The following is a 16,512-nucleotide window of genomic DNA, read 5'->3' on the forward strand; positions in this document are numbered from 1 at the left end:
CCAGCTCTCAGCAGACCTTCCCAACTGATCAGTAGAACAGGAGTAGAGATCTTCATCAGACTGTTGGACTCCACTGAGCTTCAGTTCACTGACAGGTTCAGATCCAAATTTGGTTTCATTCCTGTAGAAATAAGCCTTTTCTGTCTTTGCATCACTGTTTCCACTTTTAACGCTGCAGCTCAGAGTGACATCACTTCCTCTCATCACAGGAAGTGCAGGGATGCCCAGGATCACCTGACCTGAACGACAGAGACCAGAGTCAGAGACAGAGTTACAACTACAGACCAGAGTCATATAGGTGGTTTGCACGTGATGTCTAGCAGTAGTTGGAGAAGTCTCCCCAGACACTTCCTCCAGCTCTTCCGAGAGGATCCCAAGGCATTCCCAGGCCAGCTGAGTGAGACAGTCACTCCAGCGTGTCCTGGGTCTTCCTCGGGGCCTCCTCCTGGTGGGACATCCCACCTCATCCCATCTCCCGAGAGAGGCGTCCAGGGGGCATCCAATACAGATGCCCAAGCCACCTCGGCTGGCTCCTCTCGATGTGGAGGAGCAGTGGCTCTATTCCGAGCTCCTCCCGGGTGACAGAGCTCCTCACCCTATCTCTGAGGGAGCGCCCCGCCACCCTGCGGAGGAAACTCATTTTGGCCCCTTGTATCCGGGATCCCGTTCTTTCGGTCATGACCCAGAGTTCATGACCATAGGTGAGGGTGGGAACGTAGATCGACCGGTAAATCGAGAGCTTTACCTTCTTCACCACGACGGACCGATACAACGACCGCATTACTGCGGCCGCTGCACCGATCCGCCTGTCAATCTTCCCTCACTCGTGACCAAGACCCCAAGATACTTAAACTCCTCCACCTGAGGCAGGAACTCTCCCCCGACCAGGGGCCTCATTTATCATTGTGGATACACCTTTTTTTACACCCTTTTTCCCCCGTTTCGTGCGTACGCACTTTTCTCCGCCAAATTTGGGATTTATCAATCCAAAACCTGACGGGAAAAAGTGCGGACATTTACACCCATTTTGACCCTGGTGTACCGTGATTTACGCCTTTTTTGAGGAACAGGAGGAATTGGTGACACCATTGCTGAGTCAGAGAACTGCAGTGTGAGAGGGAGAGAGGAGCACTGAGTACATTTAGAAGAGCACAGTAGGATTTTTTTTGAAGTAATTGTGGTAGTGGTGGACCGTTGATGCTGGCAATCCAACCCGCTCTATTATAACACTAGGCTATATGTTAATTGATAAACAGAGTGGATTGAGGATTTTGCTTTTTTGCTTTTACACACTATAGTGTGACGTCTGACAAGGATCAAACCCGCCAAGTTTAAAAACACACCGGCAGCAGCGCACACTGATCTGCAGCTACTGTTATTATTCTGTCACCTGAGTTAACGAGGTGCAAGTGTGTTTGAAGCTGACGAGAGGAGAGAATAAAGAGCGAGACAACGTGGCCCTGAGGAGGAACAGTGAAGGATTCAGCTGTAATGGAAAATGACCTAAACCGAGTCCAGTAGAGCTGTAACTGTGTAGTGGAAAGGCCTGCAAAGTGATGGTAACTATCGTGGAAATCCGGCTTGTTTTAACATCTAGGTGTAAAAAAAAAAAAGAAGATTTTCTGGGATAAAGGGGCAGATTACATAAAATTATTCTTCTTTCTGCTCCCTTTTGTTGAGATTTGGGAGGTTTTTGTTTTTATTGTAGCTTATTAAAATGCAAGATAATTTTTCTGACTGATTTATTGCCCGATATCGCCGTGTATGTAGTTCCGCTTCTTTCCCCCGCCCTCCGCCCGTTGTCTCCGTTTTTGTTGTCACTTTGTAGCCGCTCCACAGAGCGCACATGGCTAATTAATATGCACGTGCTGACCATATATGGCATTCCGGGGGTGGAGTAAGAGGTGTGTTCACGTGTGCACCATTCTTGGGTCTGGTGTGATTTATCAAAGGGAAATTGCAGAGAGTTGTGCGTACGCACAGTTTGATTGATCTGAAAAAGGTGTAAATATTTTGGGTGTACGCCATTTTCGTCTTTTCGCCGTACGCAAAAATTTAGTAGCAGTTTGACCCTCTTTGATAAATGAGGCCCCTGGAGGGTGCAAACCACCTTTTTCCATGGCCTCGGACTTAGAGGTGTTGATTCTCATTCCAGCTGTTTCACACTCGGCTACAAACCGCCCCAGTGCATGCTGAAGGTCCTGACTCGAGGGAGCCAACAAGACAACATCATCCGCAAAAAGCAGAGATGAAATCAAGTGGCTCCCGAACCGTACCCCCTCCGGCCCTTGGCTGCACCTAGAAATTCTGTCCATAAAAATAATGAACAGAACCGGTGACAAAGGGCAGCCCTGCCAGAGTCCAACACGCACCGGGAACAGGTCTGACTTATTGCCGGCGATGCGAACCAAGCTCCTGCTCCGATCGTACAGGGACCGTACAGCCCTCAGCAGAGGGCCTCCGACCCCATACTCCAGGAGCACCTCCCACAGGATGCCACGTGGGACACGGTCGAAAGCCTTCTCCAAGTCCACAAAACACATGTGGACTGGTTGGGCAAACTCCCATGCACCCTCGAGCACCCTGCGGAGGGTGTAGAGACGAAAACCGCATTGTTCCTCTTGAATCCGAGGTTCGACTATCGGCCGAATTCTCCTCTCCAGTACCCTGGAATAGACTTTCCCGGGAGGCTGAGGAGTGTGATCCCCCGAAAGTTGGAACACACCCTCCGTCCCCCTTCTTGAAGAGAGGGACCACCATCCTGGTCTGCCAGTCCAGAGGCACTGTCCCCTGACCACGGCAACCAGCTGCCATTCATTTTCAATGTACGCTGGCGACGATGGGCGACCGGAGCGTCCGACGGTGGTGAGCGACATGATGCGAGCGACTTGAGCGACGAAAGTTGAGAGAGGCTCGAATGTATGCAAATGAGCAGCGGGGGGCAACCGTGGCGACAGCCAATTGCGGACTGGGATTCTCACAGCAGGAGAAATTGAGAGAGCCTGAATGGACACATCTGCAGCACAGCTTGAATGTCCCGTCCCTCACAGTGTGACCGCCGCACCGGCAGTGACAGACAGGCTCAAGTAACGACTGTTACTTTCATCCCGACAGTGACTCCCGACACTTAAACTTGAGTTGTTGATGTTTTTAAAGCAGAAGTAAGCGGAATATTTGTGTTAATATAAGTCTTAAATAGTTCTATCTTCCGATGATAGTCACTTACATAGAGTGTTTGGTCCGAAACACGGGTCTGTCAGTCACTCTGCTCTGCTGTAAGCCGAGGAGAAAACGTCTTGTATACTTCCTTGTATCCTACAAGCTTTATCCAATGAGGAGAGAGAACGGCATGAAGGGCTGCGTGTGCAGCCAAGGGATGCGCGTGAATGTGGTGACGTAGGGACGAGGACCAATAGATCCATGACGAGGGCGGGGGCTGCTAACTAACGAAGTTAGCCAAAATGACCAGATCGCTTACTTCTGCTTTAATTGTAACTGGGTCAAAGTAAGACGTATCCTCAAGAATTTTTGCAGTTCTGTTAAGTCATACATGATGTACATGCTGACAAAGTTAGACATGTCAAGAAAACGCTCTCCCCTACTCACTTTCCATCATTTCCAATCACCGTTCTCCACTTCCTGCCCCCCCATCTGAACTTTGCAGAATCACATGGCTGCAAACCACCTAGACAGAGTTACAGCTACAGACCAGAGTCATATACAGACAGTTACAGCTACAGAGTCTGAACCTCTCACCTTTAGTTGCACTCTTGGGGATTTTGACAACACTGATGTCGACCTGGAGACTCCTCTGTCCTGAACTGGTTTCACACCAGTAAACTCCAGAGTCTGACTGGGAGAGAGCTGAGATGGAGCAGGAGGAACCACTAGAGACCCCAAATCCCCCTGAACCACACTGATCCACCTGTCCTCCTGTGGTCCTCTTCACTGTCTGTCCTCCTGTCTGGTGATCATCAACACAACTCAAAGACACTGAGTCTAGAGAGAAGAACTGCTGAAGGTTTGGATTGACGTCCAGAGACACTGAGGACAGAGAGAGAGAGAGTCAGATAGAGAGACACAGGCTGTGTCCCAATTCAGCGGCTGCAGCCTTCGGAGGACCCAACCTACGCAGCCCATGGAGGCAATGACTTCAGAGGCTCCTCTGACGGCCGCGTCAACAGTTGGTAAATGTGATGGTCTAGCCTTCGGAGCATTTCCTGATTGCATCCGAATGTAAACAACGTCCTAATGTTAAACATTTGAAAGTGCCACTTGCAACGGCTCCTCACCTGTGATGCCAGGAAAGCCTGGCTCAGCAGGTGACCACACCTCCACGCCGGCCGCAGAGTGGGGCTACCATGGCTACAGCACAGAGCCGCTAATGTTCGATAGCTAGCATGCTAGGTTGCTAATAACAACAACGGCGTGCAAAGAATCTTGGGATACGAGAGGCCACGAAGGATAGTGCAGTGCGTCCTCCTAGAACCGGCAAAGTAAGGCTGCATTCGTCGGCTGCATTTGGAGGAGCCTTTGAACTGGGACAGGCCTAGTCACGACGCTGTGACATAATCGACCTTCAAATGCCGCCTCCGAAGGCTGCAGCCGCTGGATTGGGACACAGCTAATGACAGAGAGAGAGAGAGAGAGAGAGAGAGAGAGAGAGAGAGAGACACGGACAGACAGTAACAGTTTTCTCTCTCACCTTCAGAAACAGTCGGTCCAGATAGCAGCAACACTGTAACAGGAGGTCAGAGGTCAGTGGAGCTCAGAGGTCAAATGTTTACTGATGTGACACTAATCGATTTTTCATACCTGGCCCTGTAACACTCACATTCTCAACAATAGTAATTCATTCATTTAACGGTTTAAAAGCCACAGAGGTAAAGTTTGTGGTCTCTGTGTTTGTGGTGTGATGGAGCAGACTGATCACCATATTTTGTTAGATTAATATTATTACTATTGAATGATGGAATTTCTGATTAGAATTAGAATTTAACTGTTAAACCAACACTAAGGAACTTTTCAACCTTCATATAATATTTTCATAACTTTTGTGATGGTACATCGACTTACAACAGGTTGAATGACACCTCTGTCATGGCCTGAGGAGGTCTGTATCATTATGGTCTGTATCACCTTCACTGGCACTAAGCAGCTTTGAGGAGCATGGCAGGAACCCGGTTCTCACTTAAGTTTCACTTTCACTTTTGCGAGTCATGACGAGGAGGGAGCAGCAATGCGGCACCTTTCCGTCGGATTGTGTATGTGTGTTTACTGTGAAATGATCCGCTGGTAACAGAAACTTAGTGTGTAACTTCTGTTAATTTCCATGATCCAGGATGTTTACGGCGCTACGTGCTAGTGCTCATGGGAAATGGAGTGTTCCTTCAGGCAAAACACTACCGCTTTGGGCCACTGGCGTCGCCAAACTCAACCAAAACTGAAAGTTCTTTAGTACTGCTTTAATTTTAAATGTTTTTGTTGGTTGATGAACTCGGAACTCGGAGCGGTGAAATGTAACAATAACTTGCAGAGTTGTGAACTCTGAGGGCCCTAGTTTGGTGGCGCAGCGCAGGTGGCGCAAGGTAACGCAGCCGGTCTAATGCAAGTTTCGACCAGCGCAGCCTAGCGCAAAGTCAGATTGGGAGATTGGTAGATCGCGCTGCGCTGAGATAGGCGTGGCCGCGCAGCAGGGGGAGGTGTCACAGATTCAGCTTGGTGCAGTGGAAGTTTCGTGCGAAAATGTCCCGCCGAGGTTGCGCTGAAAGCTCGCCACCTCCAACCAGGTCTACTCTCAGCACAGGGCGGAGCGCAGCAGGTGCAGTGGAAGTTTGGCTGACTGACCTGCAGTGCACACACGTCACCAAGACCTCACAGGCAGATTTACACAGTTCCAGGCACATTTCAATGCAATAAATATCCACAATAACCACTATTTAATGCAACTAATGGAATCAACACGTGAATTTATATCTATATAGATTGTCCCGTCACATCTGACGTCAGATCAAAGCAGAGATCAAAGGCTGTCGGCACGAGTAATGGAAACTCCACCTGAATTAACACAGCAGGGACGAACTGGCACTGAAAAGCAGCTGTGGATGTCCCAAGCAGGGCTGAGGGTGGATGACTGCATGTCGCTGCCGTGTTGAGATAGGCACTGTGCCCTTGTTATGATTTATTTATTTATTTATTTATTTACTTATTAATTCATTAGCGCGAGCGACCACGTCGTCACGCGGCCGTAATGAAAAACAAAACACAAATCATCATCTCTCTTAGCCCACCACAACAGCCTCTGTGTCAGATAGTCAGTATATAGCCTACTACAGTATACTCAGCATCTCTCATCACAGAGAAAAAAGAGAGGAGGACAGAGAGAGAGAGAGAGAGAGAGCTCCTTTACGCTGATTTCATCCCGCATGGTGTTTGTTTATGTTGTGATTAGTGTAGGCTACACCTCTCATCTTTCTCACACAGGGTTTGAATAAATGTGAGTTTCTTTATTAGTTTATTAGTTGTTGTTTCTTACATTGGGCAGCCGTTCTCAGTATATCAGATCAAACCTGATTAAGGATATTAGTATTATTATTAGTAAACTCATTATTCGGCCACTCTGAGCTCGGACCTCCGGACCAAAACAGCTGTTTCCTCCTGGGAGAGGTTCGGCCTCTGGCGTCGCTGTCTCCTCCGTCCATGTCAAAGTATAAAATGACAAACTTGCAGTGCGCATCGCCCCTGGCGCAGTTAAAGGTGAGGAGAGGAGCTCATTTGATTGGTGAAGATCCGAATCGGCTGTGTTAATCCCACTTCTCCTCCTCCTGTCTCCCTCCCGCCCTCTCTCCTCCCCCTTTGCCGTTTGCGCCGGTAGGAGGGATGAGGGGTGGGCTTGCGCTGGCCTAAGTCGGACTGCGCTGCGCAACAAACTTGGGAAATGGACCTGGACACGCCTAGTTGGCGTGGCGAAGCTGCGCTGAACTTAGACTTTGCCCGGTCTAGGAAACTAGGGCCCTGAGTCAGAGCAATAAAACAGTGAGGATGTTGATGAATATTTAGCTTTTTACTCTACGGAAACATGAAAACATAGGACATGGTAGGCAGATATAGATGTACTGCTGCTTCCCTTTGAATGCAGGTAGTACCAACTAATGCAGTCTAACACGTTTTAGAGAGGTATGACAATCTTTACTTTGAGACTGACTGTGTGAGTGAGCAGCGTAGAGGTTAGCACGTCGCTATCTGGCAACCTCCGGTCTGGGGGGTAGGGGAGGGGAAACAACGCGCTGCTGTGTTTTGAATTTGACTGCAACAGATTTGGCCACATTCTTACATACTGCTCCTTTAACAATTGTAACAATTAACAGCTAAAATAACTGTTAACAATCACAGCAAACACAACTGCACCATCTTACTTTTCACATCATGATCTTTGTTTTCAAGCCTGTGTGAGTCCTGTAAAAGTCTTATCACTCATTCATTAAACCCACTAAGAAAGCTAACGAGGAAGTAATCAGGAAGACAGAAACTTTTTGAGTGAATGTGCCAGGAGAGAAACTCTAATAGAAATGAATGTACACCATTTTCAATCCAGTATCCTGTTCATATAAAACATCCATGGTCAGAGGTCAGTGAAGGTCAGAGGTCAGTATAATGTGTATGTGTTGACTCACCCAACAGCAGAGAGAGAGATGCAGTCTTCATGTTGTCGTGGTAACGACTGACTGTTGGTCTGAGCTGCAAAGTAACAACTTAAGTTTAACCACTTCCTGTTTCTGGTCTCACCTACTGTTAAAGTCACTGATGTCACTGGTGTCTCTGTGTCCATAGTCGTCTCTGTTCCTCTGTTTGTCTTTGTGTCTGTCAATAAGCGTCAATGCAAATTATGAAGCTCATCACTGTTTTTTGTAAAACTTATTCAACAATTTAAGCTCAATTGACACCAAATTTACTACACTGCATCTTCCGACCGTCCCCCACAAAGTTAACACCTGGATATTTAAAGAATACTTATTTTTACAATTAGAAGTGTAACTCAAAAAACTGCATTTTTACACCTATTTTGAATTTTATTTGAATACAAATACAAACAGTACTTTTTCTCCCTCAACAAATACAAATACAAATACTGGATGCTTTGCACACCCCTCACAGTGAGACAGACAGAATACAGACCTGTATCTTCACACATTGATACGAACAGCAGCTTCTGAGAACAGAGGAAGTGAGCTGCAGGTGGGTGTTGGTGTTGCTCTGTCCTCTGTTCTGTTTTACCTCAGGACTGTGGTCAGAGCTGCATGCCATCGTCAGCAGAACAGAGCTGTGGTTTCACTAAAGTTAATCAGTTCTAGAGACTGAACATCCTGTGGCCTGAGTGACAGCAGCAGCTGCTGCGTCACTGTTTCAGTAGCTGTGTTTTCCATTTACCCTGGAAATGCACCAAACCTAAATATCGCAATAAAAACTGGAGATGGAAACTTCTCAAACATCACTAAAACATTTCTATGCTCTCATGAGGAGGTTTTTCAGACTTATTGATATAAAAGTGTATCGCAAAAGTGCTATGGAAACACAACTCACGTGACCAGTTCATTTGAAGCAAGATGGCCGCTACGTGTGGACGGAGGAGGAGACCCAAGTGTTGTTGACCATGATACGCTGCCTTCGTCTCCTGTTGAAAACAATAAGCAGCAGGCAAGGCAAGGCAAGGCAATTTTATTTGTATAGCCCGTTTTTACCACCAGTTTGTCTCAAAGGGCTTCACATCCCATCACAACAACATCCTCTGCCCTTAGACCCTCACATCCACTGAGGAAAAACTCCATGGAAAACCCTTTTAACAGGGAAAACCAGGAGAAAGCTCAGGGTGAGTAACAGAGGAGGGATCCCTCACCCAGGACGGACAGACGTTAGATTAGACTTTATGGCTCATTTGCAAAACACCTTTCAATGGAAACACCTGCAAATAGCAACTGTCCTTTTTCCAGATTTCATAAATATCTCTTTTATTTTGTGAAAACCTACCGTCACCATGTGCATCTTCCGTTTCCAGTGAGTGAAGGTCACCTGCTGCTGGAGCTCCGCCCACCTGAAGAGCTGCTCTGTTGTCCTGGAGACGAGCAGCAGGCCTCAGACAGGGACAGTCTGGAGAACCGGACCAGAACCAGCCTGAAGAACTGGACCAGAACCAGTCTGGAGACCTGGACCAGAACCAGTCTGGAGAACTGGAACAGAACCAGTCTGGAGAACTGGACCAGAACCAGTCTGGACTCTGTAGAACATTGTCTGACACAAACACTGAGCTGAGACTCTGTTGTTGTTCACTCAGTCAACCAGCAGGTGGCAGCACAAGAGCTCACTCTGGAGTCTGACAGGTGGATGCGTGTGCTCAGTTTGAGCTGATTGATGATCAGTTATAGATTATTGATCGTCTAAACGAGGCCTCACATTGATACAAACAGCTCAGACAGGCCTCTTCTCCGTCTGTTTCTAAACCTCTTCTTAAAACCCACCTCTTAAAATAAAATCATTAATAGGGAACAAAGGCCCCTCGGCCTTTGTTCCCTATTAATGATTTTATTTTATTTTTATCTTATTTTATTGTATGTCTATTATTTTTACCCATGTTGTATGCCTTTTTGCCTATTTGTTGTTATATGTAACTTTACACCTTATGTAAGGTGTTATGTCTTTATTTCTGTGCAGCACTTTGGTCCACTGTGGATGCTCAAGTTGGATTGGATTGGAAACAGAGGGGGGTGCAGAGGAAGTGAGCTACAGGTGGTGGCGTCTCTGTCCTCTGCTCTGTTGTGGGCGTGACCCTGGCTCAGTGACGGACCAATCAGAGGACAGCGTCTTTCACTTGGTTTTATTTAGCACAGCATGTGACAGGATATAAAAAGTCAAGAAGAAGCAGGAAATCAAACAGGTCCCATCACAGAGTCCTTCAGAGGACAAACGGTTCTGGTGGACGTGGTCTCTGGGACCAGCACAGACCCTGGTCCTCCTCAGAGCTCACAGGTCAAAGGTCAAGGCCTGTTTCAGACTGGTGAATGATTGATCATCCATCAGTACAGCTGCTTCTGTTCCTGGTGTCTGTCTCCTGAAACCACAAGGTGATGATGTCATCAGACAACAGCAGAACATGTGACATGTGACACTAGAAAGAGCTTCCTGCTTCCTGTTTCCTCTTTAAAACACACACAAACACACACACACTGGAACTGGTTGTTATTAATATCTGAACGTGTCAACACATGAATCCTGAATCTACATGTGTGTGTGTTCTTACCGTACAGCAGTGTCACTAACGCCATGTTGTCCGACCACACCACCACCAACACACTCTGGACTCTGAGTGACGCAGCAGATAGCTACTGAGTTTAGTTTCTACAGGAAGTGACACACCCACACAGGAACACAACTTTACAACGAATATCACCATGACAACAATGAACTCATCAATAAGAGGTTAAAATAATCAGTCAGTCAGGAACTGGGAGGGGCAGGACCCAGATGCAGATGTGGTATATTGATGTGTTGATGAAGAGAAGGGAACCGCCGACACATCTTTTCTTGCATTCAAAAAGAGTTTATTACAAGAAAAAGAACAGTGTACAAAAATGCCTAATCGTGGAGCATCTCTGGTGCCAAGAATTGAGAATACTCTCCCTTGGCCTGAAATCTTAAACCTTATATACGTTTTCTAAAACTCCACCTTCTCCCACAGAAGGATATAACTGACCAGGATGGTCAGACAAAGACAGGATCTAAAAACAGAATTTATCCTTAGCTTTCTGACATTTAACCTCTTGACCAAGCTAACTTAAGAATAGATAGTGTCCAGTATCCCCAGAAACTATGACCCACCAAAGATGGGTAACAGACAAGAAACACATGTCTCAGGATACCTGACAAGACAGATTCTTCCTGGGCTAAATATAGAACCTGTGAAACAGGGCATTAGTCTATACATTTCTTTACTCTAGAAAATACACAAAGAAGAACATAAGATAATACAAGACAATAAAGAAAATAGTTTAGGTGGATAATATACTACACAGACACACAAAAACAGGTGTGGTGGAATAAAAGGATTTATTCGACTCAGGTCCGTTGAGAACCCTTCTGTGCAGGGGTTTTCCTTTAGGTTAGGTTTAGGGATAACCAGAGAATCCTGGTTTCATTGGTTTTGTGTGAGTTTTGTGAATTCAGCTCTCTGAGAGGAGTCCAACAGTTTATGTGAACACGGCTCCTGGTGTCAGAGTTCACTTCCCCCTAACTGTCCAATCAGAGGCTGACTTCAGCTGCGTGGTACATAGGCTGCGTTTAGACCAGACAATCATGGGTCGACCACATGTCGTAGGTGTAGCGCTGTACTGCCTCTTATAATAAGAAATACCTGCAGACAGTGACGGACCGGCCATAGGACCAGAACGGGTGCCGCAAAAACATGTGACCGCGTTGATGAGGCCACAAAAACAAAAAAAGAAAGAAAGAAACACGAGACTGGCCGGTTAATTGTTAAAATTCAATAATATGTTCTCTATAATACTTGTTCTCTCTCTCTCTGTCACTGATGATGAGCTCTGCCTCCTCATCAGACCAATCCTGATTAAAATGCCTTACTAAACTACACATTAACACAGGCACAGCAACTATATGAATATGAAACGTCAGATTAAAAAGGCTCTTTAGACACAAGTTTTCTTTTTCTTTTGGGACATATAAGTTATTATATATTATATATATATACACTTTAGAAAGTGTTTGCTCTGACATGTTGTCACTGCTAAACTAGTCGAACTGAACCCACTCTTTGGTGGGTTAGGGTTGGATGGATGTATTTTTCGTACACCACTGCAGTGCATTGTGGGATTGTGCATTGTGGAGCAGCCCTTATGATGGCGGCGGAAATTCCCCCAAGGGCGAGTCAACCGGCTTTTGGAACGCAGCCCTGGTTTACAGAAGGAGGAAGTACTGCACTCAGTCAGACTGAAGAGCAGCAGAGGGCGCTCTAGCTCCCACTCAGCGCTCCCAGCCCCTCCCTAAACACCTCCCCTCCCCCCCGCGCCACAACCCTGCCAGGAAGTCGAGCGTTAAACCCGGCAGTGACACTGAGTGTAGAGAAAACAGTCGCTGAAGAAAGACGGACATGAAGAGGAAATGTGAAAAACTCTTCGTTACATGAAAACGTATCCAAATAAAATACTGTGTTTTCAGTGTCAACACAACTTTTATTTTCAACGGCAAACGTTTATATCAGTGTTGTTCAAGATATTACTATTGCAGAGAGACAGAGACTCAGGGCCTGTGTCACCATGTACACTCAATCACACTTACACACTGGGCCACTTGGCATGTGCGCTCATGTTCTTAGTGTCAGTTCAGTGTGTCCCGTTTCTCCAACGACCCAAACAGCAACGTGTTGATTTGCACTTTTACCCACTGACGGTCAGACGCATCAGAGCGGTGTTTGGCCAAGTAGAAATCCCTCTGGTGAAGTCTGATGTCACCGGGAGCAACAAGCCTCGTTTGGGAAACTTTTATCTCATATTTTTTAGTTTCGGTTTTGTCTTTAGGCTTAGTTTACTTTTACATCTGATCATTTTTGACCTGTTATCACATAATTATGAATTTTCTCTATTGATTATAACTTATGTGAGTATTTTTCATCATGCTCTATTTAATCCTATGTGTTTCTCTTTTCTCTTTTTCTTCTTATAGAGTTGGGCTTTCACATTTATGATGTGAATCTTGTGCACAGAGACACTTGTGGAGTAGATGAGACTGTGATCCAGCAGCACTGTTTATTAAAACTGTTGCTGTGTGTTTTTTTTGCCTTTATTTAACCAGGTCGGTCCCGTTGAGACACAATGGCCTCTTTTTCAAGGGAAGCCTGGCCTGTGTGTGTGTCGGAGTTGCGTTAGTGTGCACAATGGCACTCAGATGACAGGCTGCACTTGTCAAGTTTGTCCCAATTGCTTTTAAATATCCACTTAATACAAGTTGCACACTACTATTATGCAAATATACCTTCCACCAGCAAAACTTGACCAAAGTGTGGAGACATGGGGACAGGGCCTCAGTCAGTGGTTCTGTGGTTTTTGTCACTGTGTCGTTTATTAACTGCTGTGTCCTCCTCTGACCCTACAGCTGACAGGGGGCGGGCCTTAGAGATTCCAGAGAGACAATTGGTTAGCAACAAGTGATGGAAAAAGACTTCAACCAATAACGCACAGTGAGAGGTGACGCCAGACGCTCTGTGATTGGCCCTTTGTGACCCTCATGTAGAGCGAGAGAGAGGACAGAGTAAACATGAATCATGAAAACATGAACGTTGTCCTCAGAGGGCGGTCAGTTTGTGTGTGTTGTCCTTGTAACTAGATGAAGTGTGTAGTTGTGTGCACTAACTTGTTGGAGCAGCAGTGTTGTTGGCAGAGGAGGAAGTGAAGCTGAACGACAGTGAGGCAGGAAACAGCCCCTCCCAACCAGAAAATACCACAGAGCTGAGAACGACCGCACCCACTCACTGTGGAGATAACACTTCCCCTCCCCTCCCTCCCCCTCCCCCACCACCACCACCAGCCAAATACATTACAGCTGCACTGAGACTGAGGAGATAACACCCCCACCCCTCAGTGCATTAGATCTGGACTGTGAGAGGCTCAGAGCTGCTGGGTGTGTCAGAGTAAAACAACTAGAAACATGGAGAGAAGAGGAAGAGGAAGAAAGAGGCTGTATTCTAAACCTCATACTCTCCTGCTAGTACGTACTGATTTGGACAAAATACAGTATGTAGCAATGTTCCCTCGAATTTTCAAAACTCCTGAGCAGAAATTCAACTCCCCTGATGAGCTGCTTGAGCAACTGTGAGTGGAAGCTCAAGCGTAGGCTACACAGTCCGTCCACATGCTGATGCTCTGGCCTCACCTCTCCAACTCCAAATATCAATACAATTGGCTATTACTATTATGATTAAAGCAGAAGTAAGTGATATATTTGTGTTAATCTAAGTCTTAAATAGTTGTATCTTCCGACAGCAATCACTTCTATAGAGTGTTTGGTCTGAAACACGGGTCTGTCAGTCACTCTGCTCTGCTCTGAGCCCAGGAGAAAACATTTATCGTATCCTACAGTTTTTATCCAATGAGGAGAGAGAACGGCATGCAGGGCTGTGTGTGCAGCCAAGGAACGCCGTGAATGTGGTGACGTAGCGACGAGGACTGTTATGGTGCGTTCAAGGAAACTCGTAACTCGTGTTTTTCCGTCCTGTGAAGTCGTACCAGTTCGATCTGGTACGAGTTCACGGGTCAGAAGTTACGAGTGGCCGTTATAGTGACTTTCACCGGTAAAACAGGTCGGAGAAACACGAGTGGGTTGCCTGGAACGCTACAAAGTCGTAAGTTGTGACTTGAAGCTGTAATTTACGGTTTCAAAAGCCTGCCTGGAACGCAGCATTAGCCAAAACCACCGGATCGCTTACTTCTGCTTTAATAACAGATTATTTTGACAACATTACCTAGGCTACTCCATATCTAGGTCAGTTACAGTTAATGATAACAAAATACAATATTGTTTTGGCAAAATTGATTTTGCATGTATTGCCATATGAACAATATGAAAAAAAATAACTAACATCAAGTTGGTGTCATCAACTCTTGGCACAGAAGCATCTTGATATGAACAGTAATAATAATTCCCATGCAAAAACTTAATTTGTAGTTGCACTACAGACCACGGTTTAGGTCAGACATTTCACAATTCCAAGCGCACATTAGGGAGAAATAAACAGTAAACTAGTCGGGGATGTTTGAGTGTGTAACTTTTTTTGTCTTCTGGGCAAAGAGGTGGAGCAGTAAAACACCTGAGAGGGAACAGTGGTATGTAGTAATCAGTATGTAAACAAAAGCTAAATCTGCGGTATTTGAACATTCCTGGATGTCGTACTGATTCGGGAAATATGTCCAGTTTGCATCTGAACAGTCTACATTGTGTACTGTATCCCACAATGCAATGCGCCCCTTAAGTCGCTCTCTGCTGTCTGTCTTCCAAGGGATCAGCTGAGTACCACATATCACAATCATGACTATACAGCACTTGTAAAGTATAATATGGGTTAATATCAACATTTTCCATCACAAGAGGTTTACCACCAGCTGGTTGAATTCTGTTTAGGAGATAAATGTTGGCCTCAGTGATTAGTTGCTGTATGTTTTGTTTAGTTGTTGATTAGTTTGTTTGAATTTAAATGAAGCTTCAGGTGTGAACTGGACAGAGGAGCAGTTTACACTAATAAATTCATTGATTAATTACAGAAAATTGTGCGATTAAGTTATTTTTATCAATCCATCGACAGCCCTAATATATATGTCAGTGTTCTGATAGTTCTTATATGACAGAAAGGTTTGGCAGTAGCTTGACATGGTTCGATGGAGTTCCTCCGTCTTCTTCTTCAGTGTCACCTGACGTTGATGTGACGTGTCTCATCAGCTGATGGTATCAAGGTACTGCTAAACCTTTCTATGTTTTGTATAGAAGAACTAGTGTGTAACACAAGCTCACATATAACAGGTCCGACCACCATGTTCTGACAAACAGCTGCTGTTACACTGTTAAAGTGTCTGCTGTAGGAAACTTTACAAGATGACAGACAGATGTGAACATGTGGGCGGAGTCGTCAGTGGTTGTGTTGTTACTCTGTGACTGCTGGCGGAGTGAAATGCATTGTGGGATACTGTCCACGTGTAACCAGCAGCTCCACCTGGTCCAGTCCTGAAGCCTTCACCACTGTTTGCTTTAAAGCAGAAGTGAGTGATATATTTGTGTTAATATAAGTCTTAAATAGTTATATCTTCTGACAGCAATCACTTACATAGAGTGTTTGGTCTGAAACACGGGTCTCTCAGTCCCTCTGCTCTGCTCTGAGCCGAAGAGAAAACATTTATCGTATCCTACAGTTTTTATCCAATGAGGAGAGAGAACGGCATGCAGGGCTGTGTGTGCAGCCAAGGAACGCTGTGAATGTGGTGACGTAGCGACGAGGACTGTTATGGTGCGTTCAAGGAAACTCGTATTTTTCCGACCGTGAAGTGGTACCAGTTCGATCTGGTACGAGTTCACCGGTCGGAAGTTACAAGTGGCCGTTATAGTGACTTTCACCGGTAAAACAGGTCGGAAAAACACGAGTGGGTTGCCTGGAACGCTACAAAGTCGTAAGTTGTGACTTGAAGCTGTAATTGACGATTTCAAAAGCCTGCCTGGAACGCAGCATTAGCGAAAACGACCGGATCACTCACTTCTGCTTTAAGAATAAGAATTTGTATTATTATTATTATTATCTCCCTTTTTAAATGATAATAATATATTCTTGTGTGTTTTTATAATGTCCTACATGTTTTTTATATGTGTAATATTTCTTATCCTATATGCTATTTTATGTTATACATTGTATCTTTGTTTTAACTTTTTGAAGTACATTGAGTTTACGCTTGCCGTATGAAATGTGCTATA

At 45.5% G+C, this 16,512-nt stretch overlaps 1 protein-coding gene across 1 annotated transcript in view; it reads right to left on the bottom strand.

Annotated features, from left to right (window-relative positions):
* Positions 1–16,512, bottom strand: part of LOC311001443 (butyrophilin-like protein 2) — a gene marked incomplete at its 3' end in the record, with an annotated part of 36,150 nt that overhangs the window by 18,439 nt on the left and 1,199 nt on the right. The gene's annotated exons all lie outside the window — the stretch shown is intronic.

This window comes from Trachurus trachurus (genome assembly GCF_905171665.1).
Source record: "Trachurus trachurus genome assembly, chromosome: 18".
NCBI classification, from domain to species: Eukaryota; Metazoa; Chordata; class Actinopteri; order Carangiformes; family Carangidae; genus Trachurus; species Trachurus trachurus.